Raw genomic sequence first — 13329 nt, forward strand, 5'->3', positions numbered from 1 at the left:
ATCGTCATCAACCACCCCGATATTACGAGGCTTGCTTTGACATCTTTAGCTGGGTCGACGGTCATGGCGGAAACTTCGCAGTCATCCAATTGGAAAGTAGGGCGACGGCCATTCTTTGCGGAAGGACTTGGCTGGAAAGTCGGAAATTCATGAAAGGGACTTTTATATGATTCTGGGCAACCGTTACGACGGAAAACGGGAGGGCCACGTTTCGGACCACTAGCACGTCCGTAACCGGTGAAACAATATAATTACCATCCCGCACGGGTTGAGATGGGGTCAGCAGAAGGTCGGTCGTGGCCTTTAAGTTCAATGGCATGTGCGCAGTGGAACAAGGCCCTGACTAAGGTTTGACTTCAGCAGCAAGGGTGGTGGGTAGCCACCCACCATTATCAATAGTGTAACCGGCAGCATAAATTTACGCAACGAAGAGAGCAAGCGGATTTAAGACGGGTTTGCAACAATATATTCCAATGAAGTCTTTAGCGTGAAAACACTAAAACCTGCAGAATACAACACATATCTGTGTATAAACCGAATAGATGATCAAATAATTTGACTCACAGACACTATGAAAGCGGTGTTTAAAAACGCCGTAGCTCTTTGGTGTTTGGTCGCTTGTGAGAATGAAACGGGCTTGATTATGTCTCGAGAAACAAAGCAGCCGGAACCTAGGGCCTTGCTTTTGCACAAGGTGCATTAGCGTGTTAGGGCGAAACATGCTTGTTCCTTCTTAAGAAGGGCACTATGAAGGCACTGTTTGTGCTCACCACACATCGTGCCAAAATATTTCTGTCGTCTCCTCACATATTCATATTTTCTAAGAAGTCGTACAAGACGGTGTGCACCTGTATGCCATGTGTTGCAGCAGCACTGGCAGGCTTAACGGCCACACACTAAATATAGCCTGGGCCATCACTTGTGGAAATATATTTGTTGCCCCTAGGCTCTCTGCGATTATCACTTCGCGAGTAAGTAAAATCGTGCGTTCTGGGGAATGGCTAGATGTGATCTTTAGTGTCACCTGAATTCAAGGATAGTCCAGGTAAATGCACGACGTGTCGGTTTTATTTATCGGGAATTACGGACGAAGCGTACAGGCTGGCGGAATACTCAACTACGCCATTTCCGAGCATTTCGCCGGTTTCCACACCAATTACAATTCTCTCAGCCGACACACGCCGTGAGGTACCCTCCTAACTCTTGTTTTATATAAGGTATTCTTGCGATGCTGCGTCGGAGACTTGTATGGTAGAGAATAGATTTATTGTGTACAAAGCCAAGCACCAAACCGTAGTCAGCAGCATTTATTTCCATGCATGCCACCGCGCAAAAACAACGATTTGCAGATCAATTTCTAAAAGCGTACGTTATGCAAAAATTTTTGTTAGTACCAAGTCCGAATAGAAATGTGGCTACCGGTGGGATGGCTAGACTGCTATCACATATAGGGATCGGGAAACCACAACGGAAAACTTTGAACTTCCAAATCAGAGTTCATTGTATACACATTGGAATAGGCGTCCTAATACAGACAAAAACTACGAAGCATGAAAATATTTTGTACGTTCCATAGGTTTCTTGTTCAAGCAGTATTACGTCCCAGCTGCTCTATTATGCAGCCAGGCTTCACTGAAACAAAACTTATGACAGTTATTGAAAAAAAAATTCCCCCACATTTCCCCGAAGGGGAGCATGAGGAAGTGCGAATGCACGGGTGATGCTATGAGGGGGAGTTTGTTGAAATTTGGTGGCATTTGCCCGTTAGTTACATTAAAACCCCCGCGTGATCACGTTCGGGCCGCGACAGCCTCGCCTTTAAACCCTCGCGCAGCGCGACGGCAGGCGAACGAAGCGGGAGAGAAGGCGAGAGCGCGCAATGGCAGGCGAGTGAAAGGGGAGAGGAGGAGAGAACGCGCAACGGCAGGCGAGCGAAGGGGGAGAGCGAGGCGAGAACGCGCAAACGGCAGGCGAGCGAAGGGGAGACGGAGGCGAGAGCGCGCAAACGGCAGGCGAGCGAAGGGGAGAGGACGCGAGAACGCGTGACGTCACGGCGAGCGGAAGGGGAGAGGAGGCGAGAGCGCGCGACGTCACGTGGCGTTCTACGTCGTGGCGCCGTTGCTACGCACGCTCTCCCCTCCGCTCCACGCCGTTGCTAAGGGCGAGGAGGCGCACGCGCGATAACACCTGCGGCTGAAGACGGACGGCGGCAGAAGCGTGACTCAGGGTAGCGTAAGAAGTGCATTCGCACTTAAAACGTAATCTCTCGCAAAAGCTAACGCTTCCTCAAGGTTTTTGGTTCTTCCAGGAAAAAAAGCTTGGTGCACTGCATCAAACTTTACCGCTCATTCTTCCTCAAGACGCATATAGAATGGCGTCACGGGTTGCGTTCTGTTTCCTGAACGTGTCGCTGCCATGTCCGCCACTAATGAAAACATTCCTACGCAGTGAAAACTCAACATTGCAATACACTCATACCGTGTTTTACATATCAGCTCACCTGTCAATGATAATCTCCATACCAAATACTTCCACCAGTGTTCAGAAAAGCAACTGTGCCCATGTCTTGAACACAGCCATATTGCTCATTACCGACACACCTTCAGGATATTTGGTAAAGATTATTCTTGCACCACATCTACACTATCTGCTATCCAAGATTGTTATGGAGCGACGTTGGTACCGTTTGGAGGCGATGCGGTTGGCACTCGCACTGGGTAGGTTGCAGATGCGTGAAGTTACAGAACTAGGTGCCCTGTTGCGGCTGGTTCACTCTGCGGAGCGGTCACAACTAACGATAAAGTTGTTGCAACATTTATTTTTGCTCAGACTAAGTAAGTATGGAGATGGTTATGGTCTAAAAAATCGCACTAACTAAATACGCCATCGACCTGATTGCACCCTTTAAGACACATAGGTTTAACGCTTGCTTGTCGTCAGCCGTGTTTCCGCAAAACATGCACTCAGATAGAACTACAATAATCTAAAAAAAGAACGCAAAGATGATGTTTCGAATCACCGTCCGATTTCTGTCCCCCTCGTCTTTTCCAAAGTATTAAAAAAGTTATTCTTCAACGCTTGACGGCTTACACTGACAAGCATAAAGTGATAACGTCTGCCCAGTAAGCGTTCCAAACAACAAATCAACCAACTTAGTCTTACTTGCTCAAGAGAAACTGATTTTATAGAATTTTGAAAAAACAAATTCTGTTAGGACTTTTTTTAACTTTCACTAGGATTTCTACCTCATCAACCACAACATCATGATGCAGAAGCTCGAATACTAGGGCTTTCGCGGCAAAGTGGTTTCTTTACTAATTTATATTTCAGATAACGTACACAATAAGTCAACATTGATGGACATTGCTCAGCCGTAAAAGAAGTAACCGCGGGGTACCTCAGGGAACATTTTGTGATTTTTCTGGTTTTTGGATACACTTATTGATATAGTAGGTAATTTAGACAAGTCTGCTCAGTATATTGTATACGCCGTCGGTACACGTGTTTTTTTCTGGACTAATTGTACTGCTTTGCGGCTTCGGTTCAAAGAGGCTCGAAATAAGGTCAATGCTATGATTCGTCTTGCAAAACGTAATAACATACGAGCAAAATTCACGGATGCTCGTTTCGACATCAGAAAAACATGGTCCCTAATTAACAATATCAGAGGTGCTGATGTAAACGTTAATCGCCCTGATAAATTGTTGTCTCGTTTTTCTTCAAATGGTCATACCATCGCTAATGACTTTAACTCGTTTTTTTCAAAAGTGTCTGGTATAGCGAGACCTCATCTGAATATTTGCACCTTGCAAACAAGCATCCCAGAATCCGCCTTTCTCCCTCTGCTTTCGGAACACGACCTGAAATTGCTCCTTTTCAGTCTGAAACCTAATAAGTCCCCAGGAATTGACGGTATTTCAATATTAGAGCTGCGGCGAACTTTCGAAGCAATAAAAGATGTGCTACTACTCATTATAAACAATATTATTACCACTGGAATCATTCCGGATAATCTGAAAAATGCACTGGTAATTCCCCTTTTTAAAAGTGGCGCGCGCAACAAAATAGAAAATTACCGGCCTATTTCAATCCTGTCATGAATTGGGCAAATACTTGAAAAACATCTGCACTTGACAATGAGCAGCTTTTTAAACAAGCACAACGTGCTATCTCCTAGCCAGTATGGCTTTGTGCCGAATCGGGGCACACAGATGCTGCTTGAAGATTTTTCCGATACCCTGAACTCTGCATTCGAACACAATCAGATTGCGTGTGCACTGTTCCTCGATGTCCGCAAAGCATTTGACAGCGTCAGTCATAGTATATTACTAACAAAACTCGCAATGCTAGGCTTTCGTGGTGCGTTTTTGCGGCTTTTGGAAAATTTCTTGCGTCATAGGCACCAACTTGTGTCTATTGGAAAGTTCCGTAGCAACTTAACTGAAATTAAAGCTGGCGTCCCTCAAGGTTCAATTATAAGTCCGTTACTATTTAATTTACACTTCAACGATTTATCTAATGTTGTGAATGTTGTGAACGTCACATTATATCAGTATGCTGATGACACGGTCCTTGTTTCATACGCTCGAAGTTATACCGACGTCATCTCTTTTTTACAAACAGCAGCAATAAAAGTGATGGACTGGTTTCAGAATAACGTAGTCGATATCAATGCTTCCAAAACCCAACTTATCTGTTTCCATAACCCTTTGAAGCAAGTAACTTTATCGTCCTCTTTATATTTGCACGCATCATGCTGTAATCCCTGTTCGTGTAACCCTGTGCAATACACTCGTTCAATTAAATACCTTGCTGTCTTTTTCGACTGCGATTTATCTTGGAATTCTCATTTTGCACATATTTGTCAAAAACTTCGAGCAGTGTCTTGTGTTTTATATAATATTAAATTTTACATGCCATTGTCTGTCCGAAAGCTCGTAGTACATGCCCTGTGTTACAGTGTAATCCGGTATGGAATATCTATTTATGGTCATGGCGCTCAACAGTTGGTAAACCTGGTCAATTCTATTCTTCGAGGTATTCTAAAGAATGTTGCATATGATCTTCCCCCTCACTCTGATGTTTTCAAAACCTTGTCATTACCTGATTTCAATTCTCTGCTGTTGGAAACGGTTGTCTTGAAACATTTTTGGACAAGCCAGTATAAAATTCCGTATGTGCCTGCTCGTTGTCTGAGACCAAAGAATCCCTATGTTACACCCCGTTGTAATACGAGATACGGTCGAAGACTCCGTAAATATTATGTCCCTGAAATATTCAATTCACTTCCGCGGTGCTTAAATGATGTTAAAACGAAAGGTAGCCTGAAAAAACGTCTTAGACGCATTAGTCTGTGACCGGAACCCTGTCATGTGTTTTGTGTTTTTCATGGTGCGTTCTCACTCTCTTTTCTTCTTACTACTGTTTTCAAGCGAATTATCTGTTATTGATGGCTCTGTCGCTGTCTGCCAGGCACTGCCGTTCAAGCCCACTGCGGCTTTGGCAGGCCCGTTTCCTTGTTTTGTATTTACTCATGTCATCAATAAAGTATTATTATTATTATTATTATTATTAAACATCAATTTGGCTGAACGAGCAAGTAGGGCATTGGAACAACTAAACACCCCGGCAAATGAAATAAATATAAAAATCAGCGTAATAAGACTGAGCCAGGGACGTTTGAATTACGTCTAAGCGTTTTTGATCTTGCATCTCTTGTAATCAACAATTGAAATCTTTCGTCATTTTAAAATTAAGTAATCATTTTCACAGAAAGTATATCGTTGGACTACCACGTATCCTACCTTACGAAGAAACTTTCACGCACTGCAGGGTATTTGCGTCGCTATTGATCATCGTTTCTCCTTCCAGTGAATATACGGCTCTATAATTCTCCGTTTTCCTTGATCCTGAAATACGGCGCTCTGTTGTGTACTAGAACAACAGCTGGAAATATTGATAAACTATCGCATATGCAGACACGCGTAATCCGCATAAAGGCCAAAGCCCCTTTTTATTCCTACACAGCAGAACTCTTAAAGAAATTTAACATTATCCGCGTGCACTCTTTATACACCTCTAGACTGATCCGTTATAACAAGTCGGAAATAATTAAGCACGACAATTAATTACCTGCGTTAGCTGGGCTTACAACGCACCATTCTGTGTATTGTAAATGAAATCCCCAATAATGAAGAGTTAATAAATGCGCCGCAGAAATTATGGAGAATAGCTATTGAAATTTCGCTCGCCATCACCCCTGGACAAACTCTACGAGAAATATACCCCAGATGTGATAAATAAATAAATGAGAGATTTCCGTAGAAACTTTTTGTACACCGAAAACAAGTGTAGGTAGAAATATGATAAGTTCATTTTCTGTGTTCTGTCATCCAAATAATGCCAGTGTTTCTTATCACACACATTATTGTACTCACGCACACTTTGTTTTCGTGTAACGCGCATTGTGGTAGCACTTTTTTCTTTTAATGAGCGCGGCTCTTTGGCGGCCGTCTCTGGGCTGAGCCACGTAGCCGTCGTAACGCAGTAATCGATGGCAAGACCGCCGAGTGAAAGATAAAGCGAACATTTTAAATGCATAGCATTTTAGTAACTCACAATGTCACGCGGCGTTGGCGTGCGCTGTCGTAGTCCGCATGCGCGCCTTGTCGTAGTCCGCATGCGCGCCCTGTCGTAGTCCGCAGGCGCGCCTTGTCGTAGTCCGCAGCCAGGAAGAAATAACAGTTTCCGGCGCCCGGTTTCGAACCCATGACGCCGCGGGCGGAACGCAAGGTGCCCGGCGCACAACCGACCGAGCCACGAAACCGACACAGATTTCGATGCACCGAACGCGCCTTATATCCTTCACTCATTTCTCGTTTGTTTCGAAAGCGCCACAAGTTGTCCCGCGCTTCCAAAAGATGGCGACACGGGTCCCGCGATCAAGAGATACGACTTGCCGGCGCACCCCCTCGGAAATGCTGTGCATTTGATCGTGCCCCTGGCGAGGGGGATGTCTTTTTAGATTTCTCGATGTGTATTTATGAAAGAAAGCAAAGGAGGAGACGGTCACGAACTTGGGTGGGGAGGGCGGTTCGCCGTGGCGAAGAAATTCCACTAGGTGGCGTTGCGTGGCGGCGCGAGCAAGCACTCTCCGAAAGTATGCGGTGGGGGAGCTGAGGTGGCAGTAAGCTGTGCCCGCCCAAGGCGCTCGGCGGCCCTACGCTTGGCGAAAACGGGAGGGGTGCGCGCGCGTGGCTGTGATGTGAGTTCGCTTAAGACGCAGTTCGCCATCCCTTCCTGAGACGCACTTCGCGCCGCCGACGTAGAGGCTTATCATCGTGGCCACCTGAAAAACCTGCGAACGAGTACTACCTCAGCGAATTGCTGCTGCGTCCAAATATCACATTAGGGAGTGTCGTAATCACACGCCATTTTTCCTTTGTGTTTTAGGTTTTTAAGTTTTAAGTTTTCCTTTTAGTTTGGGCAGCAGCGGGGCAGCGCAGCACAATCACCTGACTTCGGCGCTTTTTGCAATCACCGTGCAGATACGAGAACCAGAACGACATCACCCGGCCGCCGCACGTGTGGAACAAGCACGCTTCAACACGCGATCTTCGACAAGTCAGCGACACCCGCTTCGCCGCATCGCCACCAGGGCTCATCGCTATAAAGCAAGGGCACAGCGACGGACCAACCACTTGGCAGCAGCGGGGCAGCGCAGCACAATCACCTGACTTCCGCGCTTTTTGTAATCACCATGCTGGTTGGAATTGTTTCACTTCAATTTTTTATGCTGTGTTGCTGCTGCCAGTAACAAGTGTGCTGTTGTTTCTTTGATTTGTGTGACACTTGCTGTGCCTGTTTAGCTATGTCTGCTCGCTTCGAGGACTTGAAAGAGGAGTTAAAGCAAGAAATGAAAGATTTCGGAAGTAAGATTGAGCGCGATCTTAGGAAGGAGCTGAGGGAAATGAAGGAAAGCCTAGACTTCATGAGTAAGAAGTTTAACGAGGCAAAGAAGGGCCACGAGTTATTGGAAAAGGAGAATGCAAAGCTAAAAAAGGTTAACGAGTCGTTAACTCGTGAATGCCAGAAAGCAAGGAAGCAGCTTGACGGATAGGAAAAGAGAATAACCGCAAGCGAGCAGTACTCAAGGAACTGCAACATCGAGATAAAAGGGGAAAGGAAGAGGAAAACGAAAATCTTGAAGAGATTGTGTGCAAACTTGGCACCCATCTGCACGAACCAGTGGCGCCAGGAGACATAGAGGTGTGCCACAGGGTAAAAACCAAAAATGAACCAAACTGCCCCAACCATCATCGTACAATTCAAGATAATGTCAAAGCGCGACTCCTTGCTTTCAAAGGCAAAAAAAGCTAGGCTATAAATGAACGACCTTGGGTTTTCAGCAAAGACTGCGGTGTTTGTGAATGAGCATCTCTGTTCTGCTCTGAAGAAGCTGCTAGCCATGGCTATTGCCAAGAAAAGGGAATGTCAGTGGCAATTCGTATGGACAAAGGAGGGGCGAATTCTCGCAAAAAGAGATGACCAGTCTACTGTCATTCACATACAAAGTGAACGAGACGTCGACATGATCTCGTAATGAAACATAATCACCATTTTTTACCATCGCAACCATCATGGCCCTACGGTGCAATGATGTCAACAACATCGTTAGTAATAATGGCAGGATAGGAATCAAATGCTTTCATCTAAATATACGTTCCGCTAGAAATAAGAAGGACCTCCTAACTATCTTTTTAGAGCAACTTAATTTTACTTTTGGCGTAGTTATGCTTACAAAAACTTGGTTTGCTTCAGAGTATGACGTAATCAGAGATGCACGTTACAGCACATTTTATTTAAACCGACGCAACAAGTGAGGTGGGGGTGTGTTGCTCAACATAAAAAAACGGCTTTGAATGTGATCTTCTCCAACAGTTTTCTTGTTGCACCGATGATATTCAGTGTTTATCCTTTAGAAGTAAATTTATGTTTGTAGTAATGTATCGCCCACCCGATGGCAGCATTGATGACTTTCCTAATGGTCTCGAAAGTATTTTAAACTACGCAAATCATAATAATCTAACATTAGTCTTGGGAGGGGATGTCAACATAAACATGCTACAACCATCACCCTCGCAACATGAATTCGAAACATTGCTGTTATCAAATGGTTTCAGTCAACAGATCAAAACCGCTACGCGTATTACAACAAACACGCAAACATCTCCACTCCACGCAAACATCTCCACTGACGAAATAATTACTGGTGTGCTCGAATAAAGCATCAGTGATCACCTACCCATCTTTCTGTTTTCAAAGAAACCTACAAACCGAAAAAACCTGAATCTAATCCAAATGTAAAAATTTTAAATATAAACAGCGGCAGTTTACAAGCCTTTCGTTCAAGCATTGCAGAAATAAATTGGGATAAAGTGTATCAGTCCCGCAACCCAGATGAAGCGTACGAGCAGTTTTTGGGCCTCTACGGGGAGGCATACTCGCAATCTTTTCCTCTGGTTAACGTTCGAAAGCCTAGGAAGGCACCTAAATCCTATATTTCAAACGAATGTTTGAAAATGATAAAACGGAAAGATAAACTGTACAGGAAATTTCTAAAAACGAGTAAACCAGCCGACTTGGAAATAAGAAACATAGAAACAAAACCAATACCTTAATTCGGCATGTGAGGCAACAATATTTCTGTAATTACATTAAACTAGGCTGTAATCAAAAGCCAGAAAGTCTGGAAAAAAATTAATGAACTACTGAACCGCGACCCGAGCCGGCAACCCATAACGCAATTGACAGTAAACAACTAAACAATTAGTGGCACTGATTTAGCTAACTCCTTCAACCAATACATTACAAACCTTGTTACCAGCTCTTATTCCCCTGAAGATGCAAATGCTGTCATCAGGAGGGATGCGAGTCTGTTTCTCCGGCCCACATCTGAAACCGAGGTAGGCTTAACATATAAATCTTTTTCAAATAGTTCAGCACGTGACATAGACAATTTTCAAATCAGACCGCTGAAACATGTTTTCGATTTAATTGTAACTCCAATTGCATAGATATATAATCTTTCTCTCACGATGGGTACATTTCCTAAAAACATGCAAGTATCGAGAGTGACTACTATTTTTAAAGGCGGCGACTGATATACTCTGACGAACTACCGCCCGATCTCAATTCAGCCAGTATTTTCCAAAGGTTTGGAGAAATTGTTGCACACTAGAATAACAGGTTTCGCCGATCCGTTTAATTTGATTATTCCGGAACAATTCGAGTTTTGTAAGCACAGATCTACAGAGCGTCCCTTATTACCCAAAAAGAATTCATTTTGAAAGCGTTTGAAGAACAAAAGCTTGTAGCTGGAGTATATAGATCTTTCAAAAGCATTCGACCGCCTAAATCATGCGACTCTACTAGCAAAACTGAAACTGTATGGCGTACGAGGTATTCCATTGGCTTTAATAAAATCGTACTTACAAAATCGTACGCAAGTAGTTTCAATTGGCGAACATTAATCGAATTCTTGGTCAATGTATGCGGGCGTTCCTCAGGGAAGTATTATTGGACCCCTTATATTTAACTTTTTCATCAATGATGTTACTACAATTAGCCAAGCTCCGCAGTACGTCATATATGCAGATGATGCAAAACTTTTATTTTCCAGCTTTATTTGTGAAACGCTTGGATCTCAGATAAACAAAACACTGTTAAAGCTGCATGGGTGGAGCGTAGTGAATTCCTCGGAAATTAACACTAAAACCAAAGTTGTTCTCTTTTTCCCCTAGGCATTCAAGCGCATTCCTAAATGCAATTATTACACTTGGCAATGAAACTATAGAAGTAGTGGATTCCGTAAATACACTTGATGTACTATTCAACACAAATATGTCTTGGAACGACCACGTAAACAATGTCATTACGCGCATACCCAAAATTTTTGAAATACTAGCTAAATTTAAGTATTTTTGCCACCTGCTGTTAAACTGCATATCTATAACTCGTTGTTTATGTCTCAACTAAATTACTGCTTTCTTGGGTGGGGAAACACAGCCAAAACAAACCTAAACCGACTGCAACTGTTATAAAAAAAGCAATACGACATATAGCTGGCGTAGAGCAAAATGCACATACTAAAAACCTATTCAACAAACTCAAGTTGATATCAGTTCACAACCTTTATAACTTCAACCTAGCAAAATCATACCAATCTCACTGACATCATCATGACACTTTCATAACATCATTGGCGAACCTAACAGCAAAAGCATACAAATACCCAACGCGTTCACAGGAAATATGGACTGTATAATTTTCGCGTACTACCTTTGGAAACCAAATGATTCGACACACTTTGCCCTCCTTGTTAAACCACCTTGTCGCCAATGAGATTACCACTGAGCATGCAAACAGCGTTGTATTAAAAAGTTTTTCGTTACAGCAAGATATTTTCTAAAAACCTTGTATAATGATGCCACAAAAACGATTTTCTCTGAAAAGATGTACTTTTGTGATGCCCGTTGCTTTCTGTAACCGGGGCTAAGACTTTGTCAAGTGAATTAATTTCACTTTTTTCTGAACCCCCCGCTTGTCGGAAATAAAGTTTTATCTTATCTTATCTTATCTTAAGTTTTTTTTAAGTTTTTTGTTTGTATTTTACCTCACGCAAATTGTGTACACAAGATCATTCATAATTTCCGCCCTTATATTGTTGACGTTCGGTATTTATATCACGATATTTTTGTGCACACTTCTGTCTTTGAGCAGCTGCGTCTGCAAATTTTAAATTCACTAACTCAATTTGCGACATACTGCGCTTCCCACTGTAAGCCTTGTAGGGGGCATCGCCCACGTCAAGCCTTTTGTGGGCTTTTTGGAGTGTCTTGAATCATCCTACGAGGCTTGAATAAACTGACTTGATTTGATTTGATTTGATTTTAAACACAGGATTACGAATTCGAGCAAGGCCACCCTCTTCTCAGTGGGTAAGGCGTTGTGCTGCTGAGCACGAGGTAGCGGGTTTGATTCTCGGCCGCGGCGGCCGCTTTTCTGATGCAGGCGAAAAGCAAAAACGCCCGTGTACTTGATTTCGGCGCACGTTAAAGATCCCCAGGTGGTCAACATTAATCCGGAGCCCTCCACAACGGCGCGCCTCATCGCCTGCGTTGCGCCGGCGCGTTAAACCATTACAATAAATGAATCAAGGCCACCCTCCTGCAGCGCGCATGAAACGAAACAAATCAAAAGCCATTATTTGTTGCAATATTTTTGTCTCTCTATAGAGAACTAACTGAACGAACGGCTTTTTCAATTAACCTGTGTTGCCAAATTTTTTAGCAGAATCCTAGCAGAATCCTTGCAACAGGGCAACAGTGTCTCTACCGAGGATTGGCCCAAGCGTTCAAGCCTAATTTGGTGCAGCGGCAAATTCTTTGGCATAATATGGCGGATCCAACATGACGCTACCTTTCAATGCTTTCATCGATCCCATTTCTGTTTTATGTGAAATATAGTTGATTAACAGTCCAGCTGTGGGTTCCGGTTGAAGCTTCCATAATGCACAGCTGTTTATGAATTTCAGCGTCAGATTCTTGAAGGGTTGACCTGCTGGCGGAGAGCTTTTTAGCAACTGGTGAAGTGTTTTTTTCAGATTTGTTGAATTTGTATGAGGGGCCAAAATCCGCTTTTAAGTTCAGTTGAGTGTGTCGCCCAATTGTAAAAAGGATGTTCCCATAGAAATTGCTTTCTGATGAATCTATCTTGGAAGCGTGTAGTTATTACAATGGAGCCAGGTATGTATCACCACCCAGTTGTTTTCTGGTGAAGCCCTTTTGCTATGCATTGCTTTGCTAGGCCCCGCAGGGATTCCACTTTGCTAGGCCGCGAAGGTGTATGGCGGTCCGTAATTGCAAGGCTAAGCTTCCTAGAACTTCCCAAAGTCACAGATCGATTCCTGTTCTCCCAATTTATGTTTGCCGTGTTCCACTTCTCGTGCCAATCTTTGAAACTTTGAAATTCAAACACTGGCTTGATTAGGAACCGCGAGTGCTTTCTTTTTTTAAAGTGTAACTTTTTTTAACGCTAAAGTCGAGCAGCTATGTATTTTTATTTAGAAGAGCAATGCAAATATCACTTATGTATTTATATCTGGCCGCAAATTGGTTTTGTGTTTTCTTTTTCCTCAAGAATGTTGACAAGTATGAGCACCTACACCAGATTTAGTAGTTTCGAAAAGGTTTGAGTTAAGCGTCTGGTTGAAACATTTGTTTACCTTCCTGCATGTGTGCTGGGAGCTTGCTTTCCTCTACGCTAGTG

Source organism: Haemaphysalis longicornis, unplaced genomic scaffold, assembly GCF_048455015.1.
Source record: "Haemaphysalis longicornis isolate Haplotype H1 unplaced genomic scaffold, Haemaphysalis longicornis Haplotype H1 scaffold_60, whole genome shotgun sequence".
Lineage (NCBI taxonomy): Eukaryota > Metazoa > Arthropoda > Arachnida > Ixodida > Ixodidae > Haemaphysalis > Haemaphysalis longicornis.